This window comes from Canis lupus, chromosome 13, assembly GCF_003254725.2.
Source record: "Canis lupus dingo isolate Sandy chromosome 13, ASM325472v2, whole genome shotgun sequence".
NCBI classification, from domain to species: Eukaryota; Metazoa; Chordata; class Mammalia; order Carnivora; family Canidae; genus Canis; species Canis lupus.
The window spans coordinates 40,740,008-40,760,462 of record NC_064255.1 but is presented as its reverse complement, the minus strand read 5'-3'; the positions used below and the strand labels follow the sequence as shown (position 1 = coordinate 40,760,462).

At 35.9% G+C, this 20,455-nt stretch overlaps 1 long non-coding RNA gene across 1 annotated transcript in view; it reads right to left on the bottom strand.

Annotated features, from left to right (window-relative positions):
• The window catches only part of LOC118352368 (uncharacterized), a 53,240-nt gene extending 32,997 nt beyond the window's left edge, over window positions 1-20,243 (bottom strand). Inside the window, exon 1 of the long non-coding RNA XR_004809391.2 lies at window positions 20,037-20,243. This is a non-coding gene — a long non-coding RNA (uncharacterized LOC118352368). The remainder of the gene's footprint in view (window positions 1-20,036) is intronic.
• Window positions 20,244-20,455: the final 212 nt, after the last annotated feature.

The following is a 20,455-nucleotide window of genomic DNA, read 5'->3' as shown; positions in this document are numbered from 1 at the left end:
ACTCCTCCTCCTTCTGGATTTTGACCTCTGGGTCTTGGAACCATGCAAGATATATTGAGATCTTTGATCTCATTAACATGTTTTGCAATTCATTTTTTCTGTTCCTATCTAGTTAAAATAGATTAGTACTCATAGATATTAAGTTACAAAGCCCAGGTCAGTGCACCGAGATATTGCAAGTCAAAGCAGGCATTTAATTCTTGATTTCATTTAAATAATTATTTAAAGATTGGAACAAAGGGACCTTGAGAGGTTATTTAGTCTATCTCCTGCATCTTAGGCAAAATTATTCCTAAAATAGGTGCCTGACAATCTTTTTCACTCCTAAGGAATCCTTAGAAAGGGACTTAAAGCACCATCTTGGCATATTATTCTGCTCCATAAAAACACTCAATATTGTCTTAATTTCAGATTTAAATCTCAAATGTCATTTTATTTTTTCTTTGTCCTTAGAAGAAGTAATTGAATGATTTTCCCTGCAGTAATCTCATATTTTTAAGTTCTTCTTCCAACTATTTATTTTATCCTTCTACTTCCTCTTTTGCATTCTCAATTCCACTGCAAAAGAGTGACTTGTACAGACCCTGTGATAGATTACAATAATATCCCAGTACCAAAGATGAAGAAAATAGTGTGACTGACAAATATTTATTTAATCTTCAGTTGTACCCTGTTTTTCCAGTGGTAAAAAATACTCATGATATTTCTTACAAACTCAAGAGAGCTGGTTTTTATGAGATGGTGATAATTTAAATGAATATTTCATAAAATATATTTGTCAAATTATTTGACTTTTTTGAGTTTTATGTCCCTTATGTTAAAAAAAGGAAAGAAGAGAGAAAGAAAGAAAGAAAAAAGAAGGAAGGAAGGAAGGAAGGAAGGAAGGAAGGAAGGAAGGAAGGAAGGAAAGAAAGAAAGAAAGAAAGAAAGAAAGAAAGAAAGAAAGAAAGAAAGAAAGAAAAAAAAAAAAGAAAGGAGAAAGAAAGGAGAAAGAAAGAAAAGAAAAAAGAAACCTTGTGTGACTTCATTTAAAGCAAATATTAAAGAAATATTTTGGGGCATCTGGTTCAGTTTGTTAAGCATCCAACTTTTGGTTTCTGCACAGGTCATGATCTCAAGGTAGTGAGATCAAACCCCTTGTAGGGCTCTGTGTTCAGCTCTGGGTCTGCTTCAGATTCTCTCTCCCTCTCCCTCCTACTCACTCTTTCTCTCTCTCTGTCTCTTTCTCAAATAAATAAATAAAACTTAAAAAAAAAAACACTTTTGTGGTAACCTAAAGTTACTGATACTTTTGTGTCAGCCTAAAGATGAAAGTCAGAGTGGAAGAAAAGATATTCAAGAGCAGTTTTAATGGAGGGGGGGATTTTCTTGCATACTCTTTCTCTATAATTTTTTTTTCTTTAATTCTCACACTCACTTCTAGAGTCATATTTACTGCTTTTTTGAACAACACTCTATCCAGCCTAGTAGCTAGGCTGGAGTTAATTGTGATACCACCGTACATTTTGAACTTTGTCATATGGTCTAAAACTTTGCTACTTCCATCTTAAATAAAAATAATTTATTTCAGCATTCTGCATTGGCAGTAATGGGAACGATCAGTCCTTAGATCTTTAGGTGGAAGCCTGACTGTCTACATGAAATCTTCCACTGTGGAAATAAGCATGTAACAGGCTAAAAGTAACCCAGAGAAATTTCCAAAATGTTATAATGAACTCCAGATATACTAACTTTCATATTTCATTAAATATTGTTATTATTATGAATAATAATTTCATAATTTAAAAAAAGAAGAAAAAAACTTGAATCATAAGCAGAGGAAACTACTTAGAGGGTGATATTGTTGAGCTTATCTCCATCTTTTGTGCAGCCTTATCCCAGAGTCCATTGTAATTTCATCACTTTTAGCATTTTGTGCTTAAGGAAGATACTGTGTTTTATGAAGCATCTTGATACTCTATGCTAAGCTTTGAAAAATCTTCTAAATGTATACAATTTTCATAGATTTATCAAATAATCCAAGGTTGGGAAATGCAGCATAATCTTCACAAAGATGTTCCTCTTGATTGGCTGGAAAGGAAAGTAGACATGTACTTTGAAGTTGTCTAGCCTTTCATTTCAGCAAGCAGGGAAGAGAGAAAGTTTGCCTTAATTTTCAGATATGTCTGTGAGTGAGACCAATATACTCAACACCCAAGGACTCCCAGGAGATTATTTTTCTCAATCTTAACCTGGGACTGGCAGCTGACTTACCAAGGAGGAAAAAAGGAAAGATACTAAATGATAAAGACATCCATGGGCAAATTATTCAACTACTTGGTCTTTTGAAACATTTCCTGGAAATAGGTCCACGTAAGATTTATTTCCATTAGTATTACCCTAATATTTTTCTAAGACATATTTATCTATGTATTTATAAAACATTTTGAACCAAGTATGCTATAAATATTTTATTCAATTTTAAAGGATAAGTGTCTAATCGATTGCTTATATGAATAATATATTACAAAATAAATTTTGGTTTTCATATTCCAGGACATGCTATTTTAAAATAAATAAAACACAAAAACATTCAGTTTTTTTATTAGTTGTCAGAAAAAATTACACTTGTAAGAATTAGTACTTTTATGATTTGCATAGTAGGCATTCAATAAACATGTTTAAGCGATTTGTAATAGTAGGCAGATCTTCAAGTTTTACAGTAGAATTCAATAAAATCTTCACATTTGTAAATGAAACTTTAAAATAATTTGTGGATATATTTTTATCCTTAATATAAGTTAGCTCCAAATAGTATTTCCTTAGAACTCTCTTTTATGAAAGAAATGAAAGTATAAAACATGTTTTTGTTTTTTTTTTTATTTAATTGGATACCAAGAATATGGCATCTTGGTGAACTTGTTCCCTTAATATGGATAATCATAACATCTTGCATGCATAAAATTTTTTGAAGAGTAGTCAAACAGCCTCGCTAACACCTTTTAAAATTAAAATAAAATTTAGTTGTCAAGTAAAATAAAATCTAAATTGCTTAGAAAACTCTGGATTTACGGCAGACTAGCAAGCAGGTCATATATGAATTTCATATACAGGTTCTTGAAGTTGTAAATTGAAGAAAACTCATTCAAATTGCCGGAGGAAAATATGTTACTCTGTTTATATTAAAAGCTGTGAGCAAGACAACTTAATGGAAATTGGGTACACTGCTACATGGCTTCAAGCTCCTTTAGCTACAAAGCCGAAGAGGTATTTAATTATAAGTTCTAATAAGAATATCCACGTGACGCAAGGAAAATATAACTTTTTCTGAAAGTTCACACGTATTCAGGGCATAGAGGGAAATAGGAAACAAAAGCAAGGAAGATAGAGCTCTTCTGGATTCTTCAAAAGCATGACCATTTACCTTGTAATTTAGAAAACTGTGGACCTAATCAAATGTTTTACAAGGGTACTGAAATGTCTTGTTAAGTCATCAAACGGTTGTCCATTGCCAAGCTCATATTAATTAACATGTCTAGGTTCTATCTCTCAGGGATGCAACTACATGGTGTGAGCTGGGCTCCCGAGGAACTATAGTTCTGTTAAGAGATGAGGAGAGCAGGGGCACCGACCAGGGCGATGGTCTGGAGGAGGAAGAGCACTTTAGGAGCTTCCTGGGGGTATAAGAGATGCCTCAGGAAGGAAGCTGCTTCTTTAGAACCTAAAACTAGAGCTTCCCCTGGCCCTCTCGACTGCTCCCACAGAGCTGCTGACTCTCCAGGACCGACAATCCCCTTATCACTCAGTGGAAGCAACTGAAGAGGAACAAAAATTGTGTCGGTTCTGATGTTTCTTTTCTAAAAAAAAAAATACTATTCCTGATAACTAATGTCAATGGATCACCTTAAAATTTCAAGTCTTGCATATTTAATACTTTAGGAACTAGTCATGGCTGTTGCAAGTCTTGCCCTGGAAGAAGAACCCTTATATGTGAGAACGTGAACTCTGCAGCCAACATGAGTAACGCCAGGGAGCACTGTCAACACCGGCCTGGCAGATAGCAATGGGCCGGCCCCGAAAGCAGCCAAACAAACACAAATGATGACAAAAGGCCAGAACTCCACAAAAGCCCCAAATCTGCAGGTAACAAAGCGATCCGCGCAACCAGCCATGACTTCCCGAAGGCTTCTCTAGAGCAATCATGTGCTGCAAGAGAAAAGTGGCTTCCTAAAGACAAGGGACTGCCCATGTTGGCTGCACAGCCAAGAACTAGGGTCCTTTTAACCACCTGGGATGAAATGGTTGTGTTTTCATGAGTCTGTAACTTATCTTAGAGCAACTGTTCCCTTAGAATGTCTTGATGCATCAAATACCTCTTCCGTCACTCTGCAAGGAACTTTAAATTCAGAATCAATACCTCCTCATCCCAGGATGTTCCTTTACAAGAAGATAATATTCAGGTTTTTGTATGTCTCTCTACCTCAACTTTCTCCATGTTACCCGGAGCCATGACTTTAAGGCTTTGTGCAAGGACGTTTCTTCCCAGTCTTGACCCTTGCCTGCGTCTCTGCATCATGAGTGCCCATGTTGGCTGATGCAACATTAACATGCCAGTTGCAGATTCTCAATGTGCATATCATTTTCAACTTCAAGACACATCAAAATCAGTATGAAGCTTACTGCATTTGAAATAGATCTCCGGCCATACTCTTTGCTTTTTAAATATAAACAACGTTAAAAAGAGTAAGGGTTTTTATCTGAGTAAGGCTTTTTACAACCTTAGATATAACCTATTAGATTCTAGTAACCCCAACCATGCGGAGAAAGTGCTGAAGGTCTGGGTTGGGTTCTGGATGGTACGACCTGCTTTTCTCTTTCTGTTCTTTTTCCTACTGCACCACCCACCAGTTAGCCACCTGTACATTAAAAGAGAATTTCCAGAATCTCAAAACTTTACAAGTTTGGTAAATAGGCTGAAATGTACATTCTCTGTTTGACACTTGAGATTCTGTGCGAACGGCAATATTTTTTCCCCATTCCTAGAAGATCTTGTTCTGACACTGAGAAATTGATGACAAGAAAAGAAACTGTACTTTGTAAGCCATGGAAGAATTTGCCAGATGGTAAATGACACTGAGTGTTTGATCAGCAGACTGCCGTTCTCCGACTAGAGGCCAATGACGTGTACTTTGAGGATCCTAGGTGTGAAGTGGGGAAGAAGGGCCGGGAAAGCAGACGGCCAGTGAGGATGCACCAGAGCACTTTTCACCCAGAACAACGCATCAGTTAAGGACTTGCTTTCAATATTAGAAATATGTGAGATATAATCTAAGATCAATAGATGAAAAGTTAAACTGCATAAAATGAATTTGGAACGCATTTAGAAAAATTTAGATGATTGCCGTTACAGGTTGGGTTGTCCATGACTGCGGAAATTTCCCAACGTCATTTCAGCTTTAGGTTTCTATCATCAAGCCCTTTAATTTCCAGTCCACAAACAAAAATTAATAGAGAACCGTGTTCTATTCATGATTCTATGGGAAGAGTTTCCTGTCACTTATTAGCTGCATAAACTTTTCAAAGTATAGAAACTTACCCATGTCCCTTAATTCCTTTGAATCATCCCTTTATACATCAAGGTAAGGGCTCAAAGGACTCATAGGACAAAGCCCGTCCTTTACAACTGTGATTCCCTTCCCTCTTTATTACCCCCCCATAGAGTTAAGGATATTCAGACCTTTTGAGAAAAATGCATTTTTGTTAAGGTCTGCAACATTTTGTTTGAAAAGTTTCAGACCTTTGGAAAAGTTGAAAGAATTGGGTAGGTGAAGCGTATAAGACTGTTTTTAATTTACAAAAACATCAGTGGACTAGGTGAAAAGTATAGGAGCATCCCTTCTGCCTAGGCTGAACTCTATGGAACTGCTATTTTTATAGGTTAAAACTGCTCAAATATCTGCAGTTTCATGTGATTTGAAGTAAATACAACTAATACGCCTAGACCTTTTGCTGAGGTTCACCAGTGGTTCATGTTTTGCCCAATTGGTCACCCTTCTAGATATCAAAATAAATATAGATATAGATGTATAGATCTATTCACTCATGTGTCTATCCATTTATTCACCTGCCTGCCTATCTGTATATCTATCTTCAATCTATTATCATCTATTTAATCTATCATCTCTGGTCTGTCAAAATCTGCTAAATCCATTATTCTAAACCATTAAACTCTCTCTCTCTCTCTCTCTCTCTTCACACACACAAACACAAAATATTCATATTTCTTTTCTTTTTAAAAGATACATAGAAAAATAAATAAGTAAATAAGTAAGTAGATAAATAAATAAATAAAATAAAGACACATAGTACGCCATTGTGGACAAAAGGACGTACAGAAAGGACAGATGAGTCAGCTGCTCTCCGCATGAGAATTAAGGATATTCTCAGCATTTTTGCTATTATAACTAATTTCAAAATGATTAACATTATACATAATGTTTGTCGTTTTAGTTTCTTGTTGCTTTAAACTGACGGAATTCAATTCCTAGAAGCAGAATTGTTGAGTAAATGGATAAATACTTACATACTTAATGCTATATGCTGCTGAACGTCCCTCCAAAGAAAGACACTATTTTAAAGTCCCATCAGTGTAAGAGAGTCCCTGTTTCCTCACAGGGTATTGCCAATCTGTGTCCAATCTAATAGCTGGGAAAGATGATCACAGTGCGATTTTGTGTTTCCCATATTTTAAGGGACACTCTATCCCACGACCCCAGGATCACGACTTGAACCAAAGGTAGATGCTAAACCACTGAGCCACCCAGGTGCCCCTACACTTTGTTTTTTTTAAATTGAGGATTTATAATATGTTCAAAATCTACTAATTCTATGGACAGAGCTCTTTCAATGCTTCTTTTTCCCCCAGTTCCTTCTGTGTTATGCTAGTAGCATGTTATTATTTATTTATTTATTTATTTATTTATTTTTTTTTTTTATTTTTTAAATTTAAACTTTAGAATACACTTTTCTAGCTCTGGAGCAAAACCCATTCCAAATTTATTTGGCATTTTGTGACGTGAAATTTATTTATTATTTTGGCATTTCGTGATGTGAAATCAACGTACTTAAATAAAAATTATATCTTCATTTGTCCAAGTCTACTTCTTTGTCTTTTGTGGTGTTTGATAATCTCTTGTTTGAATAAAGCTTCTCCTCTAACAGCGATTCCTCCTCCTAGGAATGCCTCCTGAGACAGTCTTTCCTGAGCTCTTGTATATTTAAAGCTATTTTCCTATGTACTTGATACTTTAAGAACAACGTAGCTCACTATAAAATCCTTGGCCCACATTTGGTTGCTTTTAAAATATGACTGAGAAGTTGAAGAAAATCCAGTGTCCTTTCTTTTGCAACTTGGTCAATTTTTTTTCTTAATGTTTGAAGTCTAATAGTTTTATTAGTCTGTTTCTCATAACTTTCTGTTCTAGTACATTTTTGTCTCAGGTATATGGTGATTTTTCAAATTGAGTCATTTATTTCCAGAATTTTTTTGTGAACTAAAGTTTTAAGTATTACATCTGCCTCATTATTTTTGCTTTTTAAGAACTAAAATTATATGTACAACGGACTGTCTTTCCTGTTCTCTGCATCAATTGCCTTGTCTGAATCTTTTCACCTTTTTATTTATTTCATTTTGTTCTCAGAGATATTTTCATGTAATTTTTCAAGACTCTTATTATATCTTCAGTCAAATGTATTTTATTCTGACACCTTATAATTTAATTTTTCTAAAGTTACTTTTTCTCTTTCTCCCATTTCTTTTCCTGAGTCTAAATGGGCTCTCATTTCACAGATTCTGAGGGTTTTTTCCACTTATGTTATAAACTTTGATTCATGTGTTCAATTACTTTTTCTTATCTGTAAGTGCCTGATAAACGATATTTAATTCTATTCAAGTGTTGTGGTCATAGTTTTCTTCTGCTTTTTGTTGTTTGATGGAAAGCATTTTCATCAGCTAAAATATTTCGATCTATCTTCTATTAGTTTTTACTTCCTGTTTATATTCAAATGTCTCAATACACTTTTATGTAGAGAGTGGTCAGGGATTTGCCTGCAGTAGCCATTCTCGGTGCTCTGCTTAGATATCATAGAATCTCTTTGCTGATTGGGTGCATCCTCCCTTAGGCGCTGTGGGTATTGCTGCTTATATACTTTCACACTTTCAAATTTCTCACACTTTCAAATTTCACACTTTCAAATTTCTCCAAGGGGCTTGCTCTCGGATAACTGGAGCTGTATCACCTGGAAATTGCCATTTCCCCGTGCTAACCCAATGACCGATCTGTGAAGACCTACAGCAAGCAAACCAGTACCCTCAAGGGATACAATAAGTTTATGGTTCATTTATGCACCAGAGTTCCTGTAGGATGGGATGAATATGAACATCACTTGAAACTACAGCCTTGCTTAACATCTTCCCCTTCCCGATCATGCTTTTCTTCCTGTCTCCTTCCAGTGCTCTGAAGCTTTTTCCTTCCAGTTTATCCTGGGACCACTCATTTCACATCTCACTTGCACAGGGATTCTCATTTGGGCCCATTTCATCTAGGAAACCCAACTTAAGCTAGTAAATGACTAGCTTTTTGTTGTGGTTGTTTTATTCAAGGGCACCTTTCTTTAGGAAGGTTGGTACACCTTCTAACCTTGTAATTGAATTTCCTTTCTTAATCTTAATTTCTATTATTTAATAACTGTTCTTTACATATCAAAGGGATACAGCATCCAAGTCCTATCCTGGTCTCCTCATTCCAAGCAACATGCTGCTTCTGTTCTTGTGCGCTTCAAGAACTTGCCTTTGGATTTCTCAGAAGCTGGTCCTTTGATCTATCAGTTCTTGATTGTGATCCCAGTATTTCCCAGTGCATGGCAAGCTGTTCTCTTGCTGAGATGTATTTATCTGTTATATATTAGACTTTTGCCTTTCCTTTTCACCAAGTCTCCACTTGAGTCTGTGCTCATAATGGGCTCTGGAGATGGCTCTGATGGATTTGATTATATTTTTCCCTATTTATATATAATATAAATTTATGATATTAAATTATCTCGTGTTCTCTGTTCTCCAGTTTTCTTGTAGACCTCTATTTTAGGTGGATTTATCTATTATTCCTTACCTTTTGTATGTGTCTTTCTTAGCTCTTCTTTCTTTTTCTTTTTATTTTTTGAAAGATCTCTGAAAATGTTTGGATTTATGCCCTATTTAATTTTTTTTATTCATAAAAATCAATTTTAATAAATGTGGCCTTAACCCCATGGGATTGAATACCTTCAAGTCACAGAAAAACTAACAAGTCTCAGTAATTTCTTAACCAAGAGTGAGAAAAAGTTGACCTTCTTCCGACTTTATTTCTACTGCTTCTATAAACTAAAATACATCAATTAGGAAACCATGAGACTGTGACAATTTGAAATAAAGTATACATGTCTGTTTTTATTGATGAAAAACAACCAAAGTTTGCTCAAATGCACAGAATTTAGTTGGAAACGAACAACTTCTTGGGAAAATCCTTCTACAGGAAAGGAAGTCCTTCTGGCAGCCACCCTGCCTAGCTGTAGAAAAGCTATTTGTCATGCTAATTTGTTATATTTTTAGAGTAACTATTTTAAGTGTCTTATTTAAATTTTCCACAGTCATATTCAGCTAATAAAATAAATTAGATAATTATAGCTAACTCATAAAGTTTCTCTGGCACTATTTTTCTCAATTGAAATTAGACACCAAATTGAAAATAAATCAGGCAATTTTTGCACGTTTAATATTCAAACATATCATCTAAATAAGTTACATGGGTTTTAGAGCTAGCCTAGAACTTTAAAAATTTGTCTATAGTCTCATCATTTTCTATTTTTTCATTGATTTGTGTCATTCTGGTTGTGTCACTGAAATAAGAAGCAATAAAAGAGATAATTGAGAATTACTATTTTAAAATATTGCAATTCTACATAAAATATGAGCCTAGAGATTATTGAAAATAATATATGTAATTTTTCTGACATCTGGGGGCTGAAGTTTTAACTGCCCCTTGTCTGTGAGAGTGACATATGCTTCTGTGTTTAAGTATCTTATTTTAGGACGTTTCGTAGAAGTCATTTCTGCAAAGGCTGCAAAAGAGAATACTAGTGCAGTCCTGCCTTAGCTATGAAACAGGATGTTGGTGCTATTTTATTTTAGCTGTCCTGACTCCGTATTTTCTTGCTGGAGGCTCTGGCTCTGACTACCTATCCAACTGACTCCTAACAATAATCTTAGCACCTTGTCCTGGAAAGTCTAAGTGTGACAGCCTTCTTTCAATCTATCTCAATACCTTTCCATTCAGTTCAATACCTTTCCATTCCTGCTAGGGTTGCTCATGACATTCGTGGGTCACATCCATACTAATCCCCTAAATGTTTGCACAGCCACACCCTTGATGCTCTCGTCAGAATATGCTTTCTTGGGGCACCTGGGTGGCATAGTTCTGTTAAGCCTTAAGCTCTTGGTTTTGGCTCAAGGCATGATCTCAGGGCTGTGATCTCAGGGTAGTGAGACGGAGCCCTGCATCCTGCCACTTGGTGCAGTCTGCTTGAGATTCTTTCTTCCTCTCCCTTTGCCTCTCCAGCTCATGCTCTTGCTCTCTCTCAAATAAGTAAATAAATCTTTAAAGAGAGAGAGAGAGAGAGAATGCTTTCTCTGCAAGATTTTGCAAATCCTTGCAAATAAGAATTTCTTGCAATATGGATTGGATACAAATTTTCCAAATCTCTAAGTTCTCATTCTTTGTTGAACAGTTCCTTCTTCAATTCCTTTCCTTCTTCTTGCATTTTACTAGGAACCAAGCCACTCCTACAACACCTCCTTAGAAAAAAACTCTCATCAGAGTCACTTTTAAAAGTCACTCCATGGCAATCTCAGCTTTTCCTAGCATGCATCTCAATTTTTTTTCCAGCTTCTACTCATTACCCTTTTTCAAAGCTGCTTTCACATTTTCTGCTTTCAAACAGACACTCACTTCTCAGTGCCAGTGTCTGTCTTGGTTAGGACAGTTACAACAGAATATCATAAAAGGTGATTTAAACAACAGAAATGTATTTCTCACAGTTCTGGAGGCTACAAAGTTTAAGTTCAAGGAGCTGGCCAACCTCTTGTCTAGTGAGAATACTCTTCCTTTTTTGCAGACTGTGATCTTCTTGCTATAGCCTCACATGATAGGAAGACTAATGCCTTTCTCTTCTTATAAAAACAATGCTCTTGTCATTTGGATGACACTTCCATGACCTTATCTAAACCTAATTACTTCCCCAAGACCCTCTTCCAAATACTATCTCATTGGGGGTTAGGATTTCAACATATGAATTATGAGGGGATATAGAAATATCTAGTCCATAACATTGCTCCATGCTTCTCTCCTAACTTGATGTGCATTGCTGGCAACCTTTGGCATCCATTGGTGTGTAGAAATACCACTTTATTGCCTCCATTATCACATGACCTTCTTTGCTATGTATCTTCACATAGCCTTCTCATAAGGACACTACTGGTGGAACTTAGGGCTCACTATAATCCAGTATGACCTCATTTTCACCAATTGCATCTGCAAAGATCCTACTTCCAAATAAATTCACATCTGTTTTGACATAAATCTGGGGGAAACAATATTCATTCCAGGATACTCTCCCACTGCATTTTCAATTATTCCAGGATAGAAATAGAGCAAGTTTTTGGCCACTGTTTATTCCTATCACCCATCTAATGTAGATGCCCAATACAAATGCAGTAATGAATGACACATGTCCCAACTTTATCTGATTACAAATACATTGTGGCACTTGTGGCAATGGTAAGAAGGCAGCATATGAATGTTTCAGCATAATAGTTTCTTACTGATAAAAATTACTGAAGGACTTCACTCTGATTCCTTATCATTTTTCAACTGGGATCAAGAAGGGGTGGGGGAACCAAAACTAGACTTTTGTTCAAGAGGGAAAATGAGATGTACATTCCAGAGCTCCCTAGAATCACAACTTCTGAGAGCCTGGGTGGCTCAAATTTGAAATTCTATGCAAATTTCTAAAAAGAAGCAAACATCTGCTGCATTAAAAGAGATCTGTTATATAAAAAGAATCACAACTTTTTTTTTCAGATTTTATTTATTCATGAGAGACACAGAGAGAGACACAGAGACACAGGCAGTTGAAGGAGCAGGCTCCCTGTGGGGAGGCCAATGGGGGACTCGATCCTGGGATCCCGGGGTCACGCCCTGAGCTAAAGGCAGACGCTCAATCACTGAGCCACCCAGGTGTCCCTAGAATCACAGCTTCTTAAACTAAATATTTTAGCCACCCTGAGAGATTATTACAATATTGTTTATAAAGTAGATAGTATAGGAATTTTAGAATGTAACATTACTCCTTTCCTTCCTGTATGTATTTGGCAATCTAATGGTCCTGTTGTCATACGGTGCCTAAGATAGTGCCCAATAACACATACGTGGCAAAGTGAGCCAGGATAAGCACAGTAAACATTTCAGATTAAAATCAATTCATATTATCTTGAGGACTCTGTCACAATCATAATTTTTTTTTTAGGACAGATGAGAATATTTAATATGAAATTTTAAGTCTTCATTGCTTTGCTCCATGAAAAGATTTTTTAAAATCTGAACAAATTATAACAACTATTCTCATAGGAACTAAAATCTCTTCTGGACTTTTTAATAACATCACAATAAAAATCTTTTAGCTAAGGCATTATTATAAATAATTCCTGGAAAATCCTATAATATAACTGAAATAAAATATAAATTATCAATTCTTTTTTTAAAGGGGAGGAGATTTACTTTTTTGAGGAACCTCCATGGTGTTTTACAAAGAAGACGTACAATTTGCCAACAGACACGTGAAAAGATGTTCAACATCACTAATCACCAAGGAAATGCAAATCAAAGCCACAATGAGATGATACCTGACACCTGTCAGAGTGGCTGGAATCAAAAGACAAGAAATAAGAAATGTTGGCGAGGTTGTGAAGAAAAAAGAACCCTTGTTCACATAATTTTTTAAAAAGTTAGTTCTTAGGTTTTGCTGATGACCCAAGGACATATTTAATCTTTGCCTTATCTTTGATCTTGACTCAAATAACAGCACAAGAGCTGGTCTGATGATTTTTGTTTTGCTTTGTATATAAGGCTATTCTTCATTAGACTAAGCAGTCAGTCTTTCAATAACATCTACCATTTCCTGAGTCAGTATCATACAAACACACTAAAGTGAGGAGCACCAGTTGTGAGAACCACTCTGGTATGGAACAGTTAAAGCTGCACCTGCACACCAATAAGTATTGGACATTTGGGCAGCCTTCTCATGCTGAGAATTCGAATCCTAAAATATGTCCTTTCTCTGGTAATGAAGGACCTTAGCTTTAAATAACTTTTTAAAAGAAACTGATGTTTCTTATATATATGTATAATATTGAAGTGTCTCTACAAAATGTTTAATTTGTTTCTTTCTTTTACATCGATGAGTAGTGTTTTAACTCAGTGGGGAGAATAAGAGAAGCATGGATAAAGTAGTGCAAAACATTGGTGGTTTATATTGTATATATTTTTCTTTTACCACTCAATTATCTTACTAATCTTACTAATAGAGCATATTAAACATCTTGAATCAATCAGGATCTCCAGGGAAATAGTATATGGAATTGTATATGATTAACTCTATTTTTCAATGAACTAATATAATTTGGGCATCTGCAGTAGCATCATTGATGGTCATCTGATAATTAGCTCTATTGCATGAACTGAATGTTTGTGTTGCCTCCAACACCAAAATTAATAGATTGGATACTAACTGCTAGTGTAATGATATTAAGAGGTAAGGCCCTTGAGAAGTAATTAGGTGGAGCCCTTCTGAGTGGGATTGATGTTCTGATAATAAATGAAAGAGATGAGAATTAAAATTAAAAAAAAATAAAAATAAAATGTGATTCTGTCTTAAGAGGAAGAAAGAAAAGAAGGAAGGAAGGAAGGAAGGAAGGAAGGAAGGAAGGAAGGAAGGAAGGAAGGAAAGAAAGAAAGAAAAAGAAAGAAAGAAAGAAAGAAAGAAAGAAAGAAAGAAAGAAGAAAAGAAAGAAGAAAGAAGAAAGAAAGAAGAAAAGAAGAAAGAAAGAAAGAAAGAAAGAAAGAAAGAAAGAAAGAAAGAGAAAGAAAGAAAGAAAAGAAAGAATCTTTCTTTCCACCATGTGAAATTAAAATAAGAAGACAGCTCTCCCAACTCAGAGTGTTCTCACCAGATGCTGGATCTGCTGGCACCTTGACCTAGGACTTACCAACCTCCAGAACTGAGAAATAAATTTCTATTTAAGTGCTCCAATTTATGATCTTCTGTTATAGCCTCCGAACTGTCAAAGCCACTTGTACAAAGGCCTTCCCCTAACCCCAAGATATTAGGGACATAAGGAGCTGCAGGATCTGGATCTTGGTGCTACTTCATATTCACAATGCTCTAGTAGCTTTCATAAATATTAGAGTCTTGTGCCAAAAGCATGGGTGTAGCCAACTGACTTTTCAATATTAGTTTTAAAAAATCGTGTTTACTTTGATTCATAAACTCTTCTTCAAATGTGAACTATCTGACAAGGTTTATTTTTTAGCTATATATATTTTGTTGTTGTTGTTGTTGTTGTTGATGTTGTTCAATAACTAAGTTCCATTTAAATTGAATTTGTGACTACTGATAGCTCCAAAGATGCCTTGGGAAGTCTGAAACAACTTTCTGTAGAGAGTCTATTCCAATGAGGCTGTCATTATGATGTGATGTTTAGTGATATAAGTCAATTAGTTCCAAAGAGTTCATTAAGTTTAAACGTAAGTAGAAGATTCTGGATTTAAAAAATCACACTGCAAGCTATTGCTTTGCCTCCACTCTATCAAATGTGTTAATAAACAATTGTTCTAAGAGAGTCTGTGGCACATAATAGACTCCACTGCCAGCTGCAATTTTGTATTTATGATTGCTATGAGTGTCATGTCCTTGGATATAAGGATAGAACCTTAAAATTGATTGCCAGAAATCCTATGCAAATTCCTAAAAAGAAGAAAACAATCTGCTGTATTACATAGGTCTGATATTATATAGTTGATTGAGAATTAAATTCTGAGAAACATACTAATGCATTCTAATTGGCTAATTCACTTTTCTGAGCCCATCAAAGTCGATTTCTTTTGGTCTTGAATTCTCCTGAAGGTTCTAACAATTATAAAGGAGTGTATCGTGTCACATAAAACACGCCTGTTGTGTGGTGGTGGAGACATAGCTCTGGGGTGTAGAGTTTTGTACTTCACTTCCTTCAAATTATAAAGAAGAGATACAGATTTTGGTTACTTCTGTTGATATCTTATTGTAAATCATAGAAAAGCTAGAAAACAAGAGATTCATTCAGCAGATTCAAGAAGTGTAACCTCACTCACGGGTATTCATATCAAGTAGAAACTCCAGTGATCCAGTGGCAATGTGTGTCCCCTTTGTGCCCAGGTTCTTGGTCACACCTCTTCGAAGAATGAACAGGTAAAGTTTCCTTAAGCCATCAGGGTGTGCTGAGTCGTGCCAATCAGGGCTTTGGTCACATATCTGTCTACCTATTAGGTTAATGTCCAAGTGCTGATAGTTCTTTTTTGCTGACATCTGGGATCTGAGGTCTTAACTGCCCCTTGCCTATAAGAGTGACAGGTACTTTATGGTTAATTTTCTTATTTTAGGCTGTTCTGCAGAAGTCGTATCTGCAAAGGCTGCAAAGCTGGGTACTAGTGTGGTCCTCTCTAAACTGCAAAACAGGATGTCAGTGCTGGTTTATTGGAGCTGCCCTGACTCCACATTTCCTTGCTGGGGACCTGGCCTTGACACCCTAACTGTCCAACTAACTCCTAACAGCACCACCTATGAGCCTGTGGTCAGGCAGTCAGCCTCACGCACCTCTTCATGTACCATCCTTCCTTTAGTGAATCTACTTCTTTGCTTCTGAACTAACTTGTCTCTGGCTTTTCTTTCTCAACCTCTCCTTCTGGTGCTTTTTCTGTAGCTTCTGCTTCTCTGCTACTAAAAGTAACCTGTATGACAGGTCAGGTCAACATGCTTTCACAGAAGACATCAGCAAAGGTCCACAAAGACAAATGTTTCCATCTGTCTGGACTGCTAACAAAATACAACAAGTTGAGTGGCTTATAAAGAGAAACTAATTTCTCACAGTTCTAAGGCTGAGGAGTCCACGGTCAAGGCACTCACACGGTTGCTTTCTGGTGACGGCCTTCTTAATGGTTCATAACTGGCCTTCCTGCGTGTCCTCACATCATGGAAGGGGCTTACACACTCTCTGGGTTCTCTTTAAAAGAGCACTCATCCCCTTCATGAGGGCTCCACCTTCAGGACCTAAGCAGCTTCCAAATGCCCCACCTACTAATCCCATCTTCTTTGGAGGTTAGGATCTCAAAATAATATTGAGGGGACATAAATATTCAAACTATAGCAGCAATTATTTCTAGCACATCAAACTCATAGTAAGTGACTGACAGATTGGGAGAGAAATATTTTGATAAATAAAAAATATCTTGATAACTAAACATTGATGGAATATTTAAAATATACAAAGAGCTCCTGTAAATCGACATAACAACCAAAATGACAGAAATAAATATAGTACAAATGGAGAAATAAAATATTAAGAAAACAGAAATTTTAAGAAAACAGAAATTTTAGATGGAGAAATCCACATGACTAGCCTTACTAGTAATTAGAGAAAGAAAAACTAAAATTAACAGAAAGGACTCTTTACCGATCAGATTGGCAAAAGATTAAAAAAAAAAGTTGTTTTAAATGGTTGATAATACCAATTATTGGTAAAAATGTGGGATAATGGGAATCTTATGTAGTGCTGGCAAGAGTGCAATAGAGTGAAGCTTTTATATAATGAAATCTATCACCATTTAGGGAAATCAAGTATATGTAAATTTTATCATTTTACCAAGGCTACTCCTCAGTATGGGTGCCAGAGGGAATTTTGCCTGGGTCTCTGAGGTTGTTCATAAAAGGCTATCCATTGTCATGAAATTTCAGTAGTTGAGATTTAAAATCAGCTGGGTATCCGTAAATAGGCAAGTGGATGAATAAAATTTGGTAGATGCATAAAATTGAACAAATGCAGGGAAAACTATTCAAAACATTCAAACATGAAACAAAACTAGTTAAACAATTTCTCTTCTTTGCTATTGTCTCCTAAAAAGTTGAAGCTGAAAATACTTCTTGGCCCTTAAAATATTGTTTAATGTCATAAAGGACAAGTAGATTGAAAAAAAAATTACAAATTTTATTCTCTTTCAGTGAGGCAAATGGCAAATGCCACTCAATATTCTAAAGTTCAATATTCTGATCCATCAAAATAAAAACTTGCAAAGGTGTACAATAGGCCATTGCTATGAAATTTATTTTCATTTTTTTATTGAATCTAAAAAATTATTTCATAGGCAGTCAACCCATTCTGACTGCACCAAAAGACAAATTGAAAAATAGCGCATATTCATTCATTTTAGTCCTATTAAAAAAAAAAAAAGGTGAATTGGGGTATTACAGTAATTTACCTGAAATACAAAATGTTTAAGTGGCTTTTGCCCACTGGACCAAAAGCCCCAAGTCAAGTATCTCTTGGACCATGCAGGCACAATAACTGAGAGGCTGTATATTGCTATGACATTTATGTGTATAAGGTGGCTAATTTCACACTTGCACAGCTCCATTGGTAAGAGGCATTTGTCCATATTTGTTCATCCCTCTGTCATACTAGTGAGAGGAAGCTGTTTAACATCTAGAAAACAGCATGCTGCAGATTATTCCAAAGTACTTTCGGCAGAATGTAGGACCAGGCAAAATTTTGAAGTAGGAAATGGTCTTTGCTTTCAAGAGTTCTTTCCACTTCCATTCTTTTGCTGCCTGTATCACCATCCCATTCACTTGTCCTGTTTATTCCCTCTACCTGGCATCTTTGACCAATATCATGTTTTTTTTTTTAGGTTTGAGTAGGCACTGGGGAAAACTAAAACGGGAGGTCTTCTTAGCTAAGAAATTGAAATTGCCACTCAGCTTCCAGCCCCAAGGCACAAAACTAGCTTTAGGGTAGAGGAGGAATCAAGACATGATGGAGGGTAGGTCTCACTGGTTTGATGACTGCTGAGAAGTGGATAAATTACCCTCTGGAAAGTCCAGCAAAGAATGAGTATGTCCCAAGAGTTGAAGGACCATGGTAATGGCAAATTCAGAAGTAGGCAATGTACAGAGGCTCAGGTCAGCAAGCTAGGAATCAACTTTTCAACTTTCAGCAAGCTAACAGAAATAAGATCCAAGTCACAGACCAGCGGAAGGAAACATGGCAATCAGAGTAAGACCGGTCAAAGCAAAACATGATAACAATCTACTGGCCGTGTATTTCAGGTAAATATTAAGAAATATCAAGACTGAGTGTCATCACTGAAAACTAACTTATTAATCAGGTAAACACAAAATATATGAAGTCTAGAATACATATTGTTGCTATGGAATTTACTTCATTACCGAATGTATAAACTGTGCTATGTAAGCTTGACAAGGAGAAATGCCATTGGACTTAAGTACTTTGAATTAGTGATTAGAAATGAGACCAAAAAAAAAGGTGAGACATTAAAGTATTGATTGAAGTTTCCCTTTCCATACTAAACCAAGGTCATGATTATTTCTAAAGTGCTGATTATCTTGAATTTACAGTCCAGGGTCAAGGAGGCTAGTTCTGTGGACTACCAATCAGTCAGAGCTTCAGAACCAATAACTGATAAGATGTTCTATTAAAATGACTTCCAGATATATTTGCATTTTAATAAGAGGAATCTTCAGTACTCTAGAAATTAATCTTTAAAGTTGAAACTATCAGGAAGTGATGAAGATATTTATGAGCAAGAAACCTTATCAAGGTACTCGATACGTATAAAGCACAGATAACCACTCTCTTAAGTGGAAAGTTAAGTTTGTCACACATCTTAATATGTAAGAACAAACAGAATTGAAGATTTCCCTTATATTCAATCATTCTATCACAATCACACAGAAAATTTAATACCAGCTCTTCATCATATTTGAACTAAAGTCTAGCTCAGATGCCACTTTTCCGTTGTCTTTTTTTTTTTTTTCCGGCGTACTTAAACTAAATTGTTCCCTCAATTCTGTATAATTTTTATAATATTCTTATATTATCCTGTGCTGTAATTATACTCAGATGTTAGTATCTCCAGCCAGAATATGATCATTTTTGAATATAAAATTTTAGACGATTTTTTCTGCTTTTTTAAATAAGTGGTTTGCAGTTCTCCAAAGGAAACCAAGAAACAAAACACCTCTGATTTGTTGCATTTCCCGATTTCTGAGATATAAATATTCCCACCATGACACATATTGAGTAACGAACCTGACTTCACTCAAGCTGAATATAAAGGTGAGAGGAATGTACACAGTTGGCCCTTAAAGAGTCTGTAAGATCTGGCGTCTTCAGGCTTCAACTCTCTGGATTTGAATATTGGTTCAAATACTTACAAGCTATGTGATCTTGGTCAAAAGATTTGTAATGAAGATAATTATAGCTTTTCTATCACAGGATTGCTGTGTGGACTGAATGTGTTCATAGGTTTGAAGTAACTAGCATAGTACCTATCACATAGTAAGCAACTCAGAGTTGTTAACTAACTATTTTACTTCCATATTATAATCAGAGAGACATCTAGGAGTCATGCACAGTAGAGATCCCCTGTTTTGATTACAAGAGGTTTAGAATAATTGATTAAGTAGGAATGGGGATTTTAAAGGAAGTCCCTTTCTGAGAAGAGTAGAAATACATATTTTTGAAAGTGTTTAACCAGAATCATGAAAGTTTTCTTTTAATAGAATATAGATTCTGCTGCTATATCAAATATAACAAATAATGGATTAATTTACAAGAGAAAAGCTCACTTCTTTTTTACCTAATAGCCTAAAGTTATGTAATCCAGGCTTGATGTGATAGGGTCCCAAGTGCATTCCATTTTCTGCCCTTCTTCAAACGAAGGTCTTGTCTACATGGTCTAAGGTGGATCACTACTAAATTCAGTAGAGAAGCTCCAAGAAGTCAAGTCAAGAAGTCAAGATGGAGAAGATGTGTCATGAGTGCACTGTGGAGACCCACAGCACGACCTGTGTCTTTCCACAGTGTCAGCTCTATTCAGTCATAAAGCAAAGTCAAGTCACAATTATAAAGCAGGGCCAGGATTCCAAATGCAATGACATTTCCCCGTGTGGTTAAGCTCGGCCTCTTACACAGCACACGCAACTGGGACAGAGGACAAGCCACACAACAAACAAGATGACAGGAGGGTGCAGGGAGTTAATGACCCAGATCCGAAGT